The following is an 11640-nucleotide window of genomic DNA, read 5'->3' on the forward strand; positions in this document are numbered from 1 at the left end:
AATAGATAGTTTAACCCGGGTTACCTGAAAAGCCACACGCTAAAAGACTCGAGCAACACTGCGTGTGATTTCTTGGTTTTGTTTTGTTAGGAATAAAGTTGAACACTGTAGGTTGTTAACCAGAAGAAAGAAACAAAGTAAAGAAAAGAAACGAAATGAAAAGAAAAAACACATTCAGGTTAGATACTTATCAGTGTTCTAAACCCACTACAATCAAACGGAAAATGGTAAATACTTTCTTTTCTTTTTTTCCCCAACATAAGCAAATAACCTTCTGACTGGGTGTTGTTTCTCATTCTGACCACTTGGTGGTGCTACTGGTCCATGCTTGGAATCTCAAACTCTAGAAAAGGAGTTTTTGGTGTCTTCAGTCTTCTTGAAACGAACCATGATGAGTGACTGCAGTTTGGAGTTGATTCACTTTAGAAATTTGGTTTTCTGTCCCTCAAAAAGGGTTTTAGTTCTAATTTTTAGGGAGCCGTGTGACTGGATTCCAGCTGAGGTGTTCTACTGCTTCCTTGGTAGGGAGAGGTGTTCTGGTCCTTGATTAAGCTGTAAATGAGGCTTATTTCAGGATTTCTGAGTGTTCCTGCTTCAGGTTTATGGTTCTAGTTGCAGTGGAGCCAGAACTCTTAACTCTTGGGTTGGTGATAAACTAAATAACAGCCCAGTTTAAGTCCTGGTGGCGCTACAATAATAATAATCATAATAATATGATTTTTCCAACTGGACAGTTCTTTCAATCAAAGAATATTATTCTACTCCAGAACACAATCAAATAATGTGTGGAAAAGGTTTATTTATAGGAAAAGTAAAGGGGTTTGGTGTGAATGAAAGAAAGCTGGTAAAGATCATTTCAGACGGAGCTGTAAAGAGAAAGGAAAAACAGGTGAAAAGGGTAAATGATAAAAAGTTCAGGTGATTTAATAAAATCCTGAGGATAATTTGATAAAAGGTCAAAAGGTTCAGTTCTGTTTATCTGGTTCCTCAGAAAAGCTAAAATATCTCACTCCTCAGCTTCACTGTGTGATATTAAGGAAGTTTCTTTGGAAGTTATTTTAATTGGAGTGATAAATAAATCATCTGTTCCTCTTCATTCCAACATGCAGTCATCTACCACAGGAGCTCTACCACAAGACAGACAGTACTGAGTGATACTGAAGGAAATCAGAACTATGGGTAAATATTTTTACATTGTAGTCTATGAACGTCTTTAGATGAGCTACAGAACAAGATTGCTGTTATATGAGGAGCTCAGCATCTATAAAGATGGAGCTCAGCTCATATAAAGGCCTGAGATCAGCTGTAAATACACTGCACTCCATAAGAAATGACAGAGAATAAAACCATGACTATGAGGTTAAAGTGCAGACTACCAGCTTTAGAAGAGCTGTAAATGAGCTTCTACCAGTAAAGATGTAAATACCCTCAAACTAAAGCCGACATTCTGCTCTTCATCATCATCATTTCATTCAGTGATCTGAATCACAGAGCCAAATAAACACAACTGTATCACTGTTACTGCCATAAAACGTTCAGCTCTCAGAGTGAAGGCTGAGGAAGAGTGAAGGAGGAACCATATACTGTTTGATCAGCACCCATTCTTACTGTACGAGTTATAAAACTGATCATAATGAACAAACTGTAGAATTTAGGGGAAAAGAGTGATGGAAGGAAAGGAGAAATAAAAACTTCAGAATGGGGAAAATTCATCAGCAGGGTGAATCTTCTTGTAGCAGCAACAGCTGCAGGTCAGTCTGACTCTCTGCCACACTCGTCTGAAGAAGGCACTGACTCGGTTCTTCTTCTTGGGTTTTGGGCCTTTAAGGGAGAGAAAAGAATGAGAGATATTTAGATTCTGATTTAAATCTGAGTTTAATGAATTTCACCAAGCAGTGTTTCCCAAATCCAGTTCTACCGACCAACCACTGCACACTCCTGTGCTTTCCTGCTCTAACAGATCTAATCACATCATTAGCTAATCAGTCCCTTCTTGAGCTGAATGAAGTGTGTTAGAGCAGAGAAAACTATACAGGTGAGAGGAGCTCCAGGACTAGAGCTGAGAAACACTGATCTAAACTATAAATCAGTACTGAAAATGACGGATGCAGCATTTTGCTGTTACTCACCAGCTGGGTTGTTTTTTCCAGCAGATTCTGCACCCAGAGCACCTGTGCAGTCCTCTGCTCTGATTGACTCTCTGACATTTTTCAGTGGAGACGACTGAAAGGTGCTGCAGGGTTTCTCATCCTTCGCCGTCTCCATATCTATTAAACACATTTACCACCTCAATATAATGCAATATAGAGCAAAATAAACAATAACATAGAAAGTTCATAATGTCCTTTTAACATATGTATGTACATATATAGTGAATAGTTTAATTAAATAGTTAATTCAACATTCAATGAGCAATCAATGACTTCTTATCCTAAAAGGGAACCACTGTTTCCACTACTGATGTAATTACAGTCAGCTGGTTAAGCGGATGAGTTATGACTAACATGATGATCTTCTTTAGCATTAGTTAGCAAGAGCATCTTGTTTTAAGGTACAATGAATTTCCCAAGAACCTGAACATCTACATCTACATCTCCCTCACTTCTGAAAGAAAGTATCTTCTGGAACCTAGGTATTTAAGGTATTTAAGTATTTAAGGCCTTTTTTCCTTTTTGTGTAAAATGGAAAAGTTACATAAATGTTACCCACCAGAAAGATATGAAGCAGTAAAGCAAGCATTGAGAAGACGTGTAATCAGCCTGTGAAGCTGGTTAGAATCAGTACAGTAATATGCAGCTAATACAGTGCAGCTCCATGTCCATCATGGTTCTGAGTTTCAGCTGTACAGTGCTCTGAGTGGTGATGGACCTTTGGAGCAACTTTGTTCAGAACTCTAACATTAAGAAATATGAACAGAGGGGTGAAATGGGATTGGGCCAAAACTACTGAACTGAATGTCTAATTTTTTAGAAAATTAGAGGGAAAGAAGAGGAAAGCCGCTCCGCTGAGCTTGAAGGAATGTGCGAACTGTGAGCCCAGAACCTTTCAAGAAGAGGTGAGACTCAACATGGCGGCACCTTGCTGGTGAATTAAACCGTGCAGGAAAACATCCCCGTTTCCAATAAGACGAACACTCCGTGACTCTTCGGATTTCAAAGTGGAGAACCTCGAACAGTTTTTGGACAACTGTTACTTGGAATATACGATGGCGGATTCTTGCAAATCCAGAGATTTAGACAACCCCAATAAACATAAGAAAGACTCTGCCACAGACACCGACGATCTGACCACAACACCGGTCGAGGGGAGTTTGCTACATTCCATCAATAGCAAACTGTCGTTACTCGAGTCAGTGCACAAGGAGCTGCAAGAACTGCAGAAAAGCCTCGAATATAGTCAAGCTGAAATTGACACAATCAGAAATGAAAACGCCATCCTACACTCAACTGTACAGTCATTATCAGGACGAATGGACACCGTCCTAAAGGAAAACAAGAACTGTTCTTGACATTCAGTGTCGCAGCATGCGTGATAACCTCATATTCACTGGAATAGAGGAGGAGAATGCCGATGACCCTGAAGGAAGAATAAACTTCATGAAATCTGCTCTCAAGCTCCCTTCTGAAACAGTGAACTCAATTACATTCCACCGTGTTCACAGACTCAGTACTAAAAACAAATCCTCCACCAGACCAATAATAGCAAAGTTTGAACATTACAAGCATAAGGAACTAGTTAAAAGCAGAGGCAAAGAACTAAAAGGAACACGCTACGGCATGAATGATCAGTTTCCAGAGGAAATAAATGATCGAAGAAGAAAACTTGTCCCTATAATGAAACAACACAGAGGAGAAGGGCGACGAGCAAACATTATAGTGGACGAACTTTACATAGAAAACCAGCTGGATCGTGATTCCAGTAGAACACCTTGGCTATTCTAAAGTAATGAGATCCAGGTTGCAGAAGAAGAGAAATTTTTGAATCTCCTTACATTCAAGCGCCAAATGAGCACAAATGCACTTTAGATTTCCCCTTTTCACCTCTCTCACATTCCTTCCCTTCACACTCCCGACCAAACTCCAACTAAATGTAACTTGTTCTGTGTTTGATTTGCAAGAATGTGTGTTGTCATGTTTTGTCTATGTCCTGGATACTGTGTAGAGAAAAAGTCCTGAAATATACCACTGCAATCATATCAAACTTCATACATGTGCCTGCAGCTCTAACTGTTGCTCCAAACCTTATAAGCTTAACGTTAACCACTCACTACAGATCAATTGAGAATAAACTCACATGTAATGGATAATGCAAGTAAACGCATAGATTTATATTAGACTCTGTATCGATGTAAATCAATGCCAGTAATCAAATTTGTAACCTGGAATGTACGAGGAGCTGGTTCACAGGCTAACAGAACAAAAATCAATAATCACCTAATTAAACTGCAAGCTGATGTATGCCTCTTGCAAGAAACCCACCTTACTCCAACAGACCACCACAAATTAAAATCCCTCAATTCAATCAAATATTTTCATCAACATACAACTCAAAACAAAGAGGAGTTTCCATATTATTCAACAATACCGTTAATTCATAAGACTACAATTTCTGACTCAGATGGACGATATGTTATCATTAATGTCTCAATATATGATAAAGATTTCACCACTGCAAATTTATATGGCCCAAACAACGACAGCCCTGCTTTTTTTCATTCATTCTTTTCAGCACTAACACCATCACCATCACTAACTCAATAATTGTAATAGGAGGTGACTTTAATACAGTTATCAACCATACACTGGACAGATCTAAAACTGAACAAGCCACACAACTCCCACTCCACGGATACACTAAACCAACATATGGCAGATTTTGGTCTAGTCCAGGGGTCGGCAACCCGCGGCTCTTTCATCCTTATACTGCGGCTCTGTGTGGCTTGGGAAAATAAATGATAAGTATTTAATTGAAGTTATTTATGTTAGTTCTTTTTTGACATTTTAGTTCTAAATGAGAAGATTATTGTGATCTGGAAATATTAAAATAAAATAATATTTTATTATTTTTCGTCACACTTGCGTCACACGGTAGCATTTATACCCAAAACAAGCTGGAGCTGGCTGACATAGCCGAAAAAGACATGTGGGTGTCCAAATTCAAACGCTTGACAGAGGATCTTGAAGATGTTGCCCGTCAGAAGGCCACTCTTGTTCAGAATCAAGGCTCCGCTACACGCTCCGAAAGCCCATGGGTGCAGAGGCAATATGAGGATGACGGCTCACGGCATTTTTTTGTTTGCTACATGGATAATTTAAGTTCAGCTTTATAATTCATTTGAAAGAGACCTTCAAATCGGCGTGTTGCTTTTCTTTGTTATTATTTTTTCAAGAATTCAAAATGTTCAAAATGTGCTCATTACATAAATAAAATGTCATTTTCTCTGTCGCACTTCATGGAGAAGCAACACACTCTAGTTGTTTATACAATAAAAGTAAGAAAAAGCTATAAATACAGTGTTACCTTCATTTTAGATGTCAAAAAGTATTTGCGGCTCCCAGTGTTGTGTTTTTTGTGGAAACCTGGTTCAAATGGCTCTTTGGGTGTTAAAGGTTGCCGACCCCTGGTCTAGTCGATCCTTGGAGAGTAATTAACCTGCAAAAAAAAAAAAAAAAGAAAAGAATACACATACTACTCATCGGTTCATAAAACACGCTCAAGAACAGATTTTTACTTATCCAGCAAAACCACACTGCCTACATATCAGATAATAATATACACCCAATTGTAATTAGTGATCATGCCCCAGTATCTTTTAAATTTAACTGTAAGCAGCTCATACTGCCGACACCAAGATGGTGTTTTAATATTTCTCTGCTTAAAGACACTGACTGACTCCTTTTTTAAAAAGAATGGAAAACGGGAAAAAGATCTCAGAATCTCTCCGGTCATTGACTTTTGGACTCAAATCTGCAAAACCACGTTTACAATGACATCTAATAGTAATCTCCAGCTGATTTAATATAAAGTAATTCACGTATTACACAGCATAAATTGTATAAAATGGGACATATGGGCCTAGACATATGTTCTTATTGCACTTCAGACACTCCTGATACCCATTTTCATGCTCTATGTCCACCTATACAGCAATTCTGGCACTCTGTCATTGACTTTATATCCCTCACTCTGGGGTCTAGTCCTCCATTATCCCCTCTGCTTTGTTTACTGAGTGAATACACCATTTTGTACCCCCACAACCATCACACCACTTCCACACTCATTGCCCTCAATGTAGCCAAAAAAATGATCCTTAAACACCGGAAGACCAGGAACTCCATAAACATTACACAATGGAAAAAGCTACTTTTAACGCATATATCACTGGAGAGATTAAGTGCTATAGAAATGAATCAAATGGCCATATTAAACACTTCATGGGAACCATTTATTAAAAATATTGACCCCTTAACACCGTAATCCACCCACTTCTGTCTTAGCCTGTTCATCAGTCCCCTCATTTCAGTGAATACTTAAATATTTGTAATAGTTAGTTCGCATATTAATCAAGGACACATCAACTCACACCAATTTCTATACACACACACACAAATATGACATGAATACAAAATATAGAATTCTGTTAAACCCTTTTCTACATGATTACACTGAAAACATTCAATATACATATGTACATATGTTTGTCTGTCTCTTTGTTAGTCCGTCTATCTACTCTTTCATCTATGTCACACTGACAAACACACACACACACACACACACACACACACACACACACACACACACACCTGCACTGACCACCTAACCCCAATCCTCTATTATTTATTATTTTTGCTTATTCTCTTGGTTATATTAGTTAGAAAATGATAAAAGTTGTAAAAGTTGAATGTTGTGTTTTTTTTCCGTCCCTTTCTCTTTTTTTCTTTCCTTATTTCTTATGGTGTAATAAAAATAAAGAATAAAGTCGTCCTCCAAAGAGGGGGGGGTGGTGGCGGGCCAAAAATAAATAAATAAATAAAATCTGAACAGTCTGAAGCTGCATTTGGGGCTGTAGTTCTAGCTGTGTTTATGTTCCCGCTCACAGAATGGATTTAAAAGGTGAATGTAAGACCCCAGTGTGAAGATGTTCCTGATTGGTGGGTTAGTCAGATTTGGGGTTATTGTGATTGGTTAGGTTTCAGAATCAGCTCTTTCTCTCTGTGCAGATTATAGTCTGAATGATTTTCTGTTCTAGGTGTATCGGTGTGGTTACATTATAGGCTAAGCTATAATCTACTGTAGTGTGCTGCCAATTTAAGCTTTGCGAGTCGCATTCATAACTAAGCAACACTGTTTTAGACAAGCTTCAAAAACAGAAAATAATAAGATAGAAACCCAGATCTTTACCAGTTGGAACAGGATTCTCCTCAATCTCCTTCTCATAGGACAGTCATGGGTTCCTCCCCGTTTCTCTGTTTCTGTAAAGAGAAGATAAAAGTTGTGTTTCAACTGTTCGAAAAGATGTGGAGGTGAAATCAGTGAATGAACAGCTACACTTTTAAAAAGAAGAATGATCAAAAGTGGAAATCAGTGTAGTTTTCCATTAGTCATAAAAACCATAGACAACAGAAAATAAAAGAATCGAACCTTAAATCTGAGCTTTGGTGTCTTGACCTTAGAGAGCCTGGATCTGTTCTTGGATAACCGAGAATCTTGCAGCTTTGAAATATTTTCAAACTCCTCGATTCCTGTATCAACTTCCAGTGTAGAAGTTTCTACACAACAGGAGATCCAGTTTCACCTCCACAGATTCCAGGAATTCTCTTCTGGCTGACCAATTAAAGCCGTTCTTCACAGAGTCTGACAGTGCCTCCCTGACCCTCTGAACAACGCTCTTCTTTTTGATTCAGATCGAAGACTGTTGTTCAGATCAGCATTGTCATGGCTAGATATGACTGTCTCAAACATCATGAGGAGATTCATCACTAAAATCTCCCTGACTTGATCTTCAGCTGAGATGTGTACAGCGCTGGGTCAACAGAGGGGTCAGCTACCTCAAACTCCTCATCAAAAATGCTCTTTAATTTGGAGGTCAGCAGGCTAACTACTGCTGAAGATGCAGCTAATGTGCAGCGTTTCACATTAGAACATATTATAGGAGTTACCCTCAAATCTGCACTTGAATCTTGGTGCCTGGTTGTTCCTGAAATGACCATCTCTAATGCCTCATTTATCATCATACTGCTGATCAGCTTTGAGGCCTCAACATGGAAAGCTACAGGCCCGTAGCCAGCATTGTGATGGGGGGGGATCTTTTTCCCCCAAAAGTGGACTTCATTTGGCTCTCTACTCCAATGCCCCCTAAATACACGAGCACACTTCAAACCTTTTAATTTAGACATATTTTATTCATTATAAGTTTGTTGTGAGTCTGTTGTTGCTGTCCTTATTTGTTCGTCTGTTGCTCCCCACTGTTAACATAAATTTGATATAAATGTAAGTGTTACTCAAACTTCCTACATCTGTGATGTGACTTCATTGTCTGTTTCTGTTGCTCACCTCAGTTGTCTGTTGCTTTGTTCCATTGTCTCTGTTGCTGCCCTCCATTGTCTGTCTCTGATGTTGCTGTCCTTTATTGCCTATCTCTCTACTGTCGACATAAATAGATAAGAATTACTTCATGAGGTACACTATCGGTATGGTCATTAAAACTTAAACATGAATTAATAATGATATAAATTGAAGTGTTCCGTCTTATTCAAGTCTTCCTACAACTGTGCTGGGACTTCATTGTCTCTCTCTGTTGCTCACCTAGGTCTGTTGTTGCTCTCCCTCCTCTGTATCTCTGTTGCTGTCTGTCTCTGTTGCTTTTCTTCATTGTCTGTCTATTTTTCCTCTCCATCTTTTGTATCTCGCCTTCTTTTTCTTTTTTTTTTAATTGGGTCTTGCCTTCACTGTCTGTCTGTTTTTCCTCTCCTTTAGGGTCATTTTACGGGATATCGGACACTTTGGAACTCAACCGACACAGATTTTCATCAAACTTTGTGTGCATTTTTAGTGGCAATGTAGAACCCCAGAACTGCATTTGCATGAATCTGGCACTAATATAAAGGGAGAAATGGACTAAGAATGTTTTAAGTAGGGTGGCGTGGTGGGTAGCGCTATCGCCTCACAGCGAGGAGGGCCTGGGTTTGATTCCCTGGCCGGGCGGCCAGGGTCCTCTCTGTGTGGAGCTTGCATGTTCTCCCCGTGTCTGCGTGGGTTTCCTCCCACAGTCCAAAGACATGCAGTCAGGCCAATTGGACATGCTAAATTGCCCCTAGGTGCGAGTGTTTGAGTGACTGTCTGTGTCTGTCTGCCTGCCCTGCGATGGACTGGCGACCTGTCCAGGATGTATCCTTCCTTCCGCCCGAAGACTGCTGGGATAGGCTCCAGTATCCCCCCGCGACCCTGACGGAGAAGCGGCTTAGAAAATGGATGGATGGATGGATGGATGGATGGATGTTTTAAGTAAGAGGGTAGGGCACTACACATTCAACCTTGATTACGTCAATTTAAATTACAAACAGATGGTTTTGATGCTGTTTGAAAGCTCTTTTCTGGCTCTACAGAGTACACAAACAACATTGAACTCAACAGTTAGGCCCTTTTTAGTGGCAAGGTAGAACTCCAAAACTGCATTTGCATGAATCTGGCACTAATATTTCAGAGGTTGTTCATGACATTGCAGGCTATGTGTGGAAAAGATACTGACCATTTAATTTTTTTTTTTTTTTTATATTCAGATTTTAGTATTTTAATATCTCATAATTTATACTCGGCTAACTGTTGAGTTCAATGTTGTTTGTGTTGTTCAATGTTGTTACTTAAAACATTCTTAGTCCATTTCTCCCTTTATATTAGTGGCAGATTCATGCAAATGCAGTTCTGGGGTTCTACCTTGCCACTAAAAAGGCACACAAAGTTTGATTAAAATCCGTGTTGGTCGGGCCCCAAAGTGTCTGATTTCACATGAAATGACCCACCATTGTCTGTCCGGCACTGTTAACGCAGGGGAGTTGTAAAGAAATAGAAGGAGTCGAACGAACCCTTCGATCCCAACTGAGCTGCTCTCTTCTCTGGAGTGACACGGCAGAGTCATTCCCAATTCAACTGACTGAGAACTAGGGCTCTTCACAGTTTCAGCCAGTTCCTCTTGATTCATGCGGTCTATTTCTTATAAGACAAGAGGTGTACGAATGGGTCTCTGCAGCTCCCCCACTGATATTTCAGTCAAGCTTGCACCAAGTTTTAAGATGTTTCCTGAAGCCAGACCTTGCCAAAACAAAAACATGATGTGAAGGGAACTAGAAAATTCAAGATGACTGTTATCACAAGGGACACTAGTTAAGTCATCCTCTCTGTCGGCCACATCAGACTGTGGAGGTACAGCAGAAGGAGGTTCTTCAACCAGGTTGGATCCAGCTGCACTAGTAGACTCCCTTCGTGTGGCTGCTTTGGGGGAACTCTCTGCCTTCATGGTGTCAGCTACAGCTTTGAGGAAGTTACACAGAGGTGCATCTGAACTGAACTCCTGGAGATCCTCTGATGTTTCCTCGATGCAGATGCTCAGCAAACAGTCAATCACAGCTCTCACAGTCTCAGCTGTGATATGAGACAGTCTGTCTTCTAGAACCTCATGGATGTTGACATCTGAGTCTTGGGAGGCACTTAACCAGTCAGACACTAAGCACAGGCGCCAGAACTCCTGCACCTTGGCTGCAGTAGACAGGACGAGGTTTTCTGCAGTTTCTGTACTGGTACTTGCAGTCAGAGGAGAGCCATGTGGAGAGTTTGCACAGCTAAAGACCTCAATAAGAGGAGTTTATCTACAGAAACAAGCACAGAACAGAACATTTAACCTCCTGAGCATCTCAAAACATTCATTAACAGTATTTTACATCTTCAGAATTAAGAAGCAAACTGAAGAGTCAGTGATGCTGCATTTTAACATGTTAGCTGAATTTTAGCCAGTGATCACTGATGAGGGTATGAATTTGGTTATATTGTTTTCGACACTGTGTACTTTTCATAAATTAACAAGTTGAATATTTGGATTGGATTTTAATGAGGATTACATTAAAGCTGTAATATCTTACCTGATCCAGCAAATTGTCCAGTAGAGTGGACATGAAGGTGACAGTTGCTTTTGTACTGAGCACATCCTTCCTCTCTAGCGGCAAAGTCCTCAGGATAGCAGTGCCCTCTGTATGGATTTGGTTGAAAACATCATCCGTGAGGCCAAAACAGGTTCTGAGGTAGTGAGCACCAGCAGTCACTGAGCTCATATGGATGTCCTCACTATTCTGTTAAAGACAGATTCATATGGTGTTTCAGTGAAAAGCTCATTTTTAGTTATAAAGCAGTACAACTTTCCTACACAGCTCATTCTGCTCTCTCCTAATGCAGAAGAGCTTAAAATCCATCCATCCATCATCCAGTTTTCTCAAATTTCTTTTCCCCAAAATTTAGATGGACGGAAAACAGGCTTAAATAAAAGATAAAATAACTTATGTTCATGTGTTTCTGTCCTACAATCAACATGAAACCTGAAACAATAATTCAAACTGCATACGGTCAAATGCCAAGTGAGAGCTGTTTCTGTAG

General features: G+C 39.8%; 1 long non-coding RNA gene across 1 annotated transcript; it reads right to left on the reverse strand.

The window, feature by feature from the left end:
- Positions 1 to 1568: 1568 nt before the first annotated feature.
- Positions 1569 to 7869, reverse strand: LOC119263692. The gene is made up of 5 exons (XR_005130463.1): positions 7642 to 7869; positions 7402 to 7472; positions 5521 to 5652; positions 2130 to 2267; positions 1569 to 1821 (listed from the first exon to the last, which is right to left on the reverse strand). It is a non-coding gene; the product is annotated as an uncharacterized LOC119263692 (long non-coding RNA).
- Between the last annotated feature and the right edge of the window lie 3771 nt (positions 7870 to 11640).

This window comes from Pygocentrus nattereri, chromosome 7 (genome assembly GCF_015220715.1).
Source record: "Pygocentrus nattereri isolate fPygNat1 chromosome 7, fPygNat1.pri, whole genome shotgun sequence".
NCBI lineage: Eukaryota > Metazoa > Chordata > Actinopteri > Characiformes > Serrasalmidae > Pygocentrus > Pygocentrus nattereri.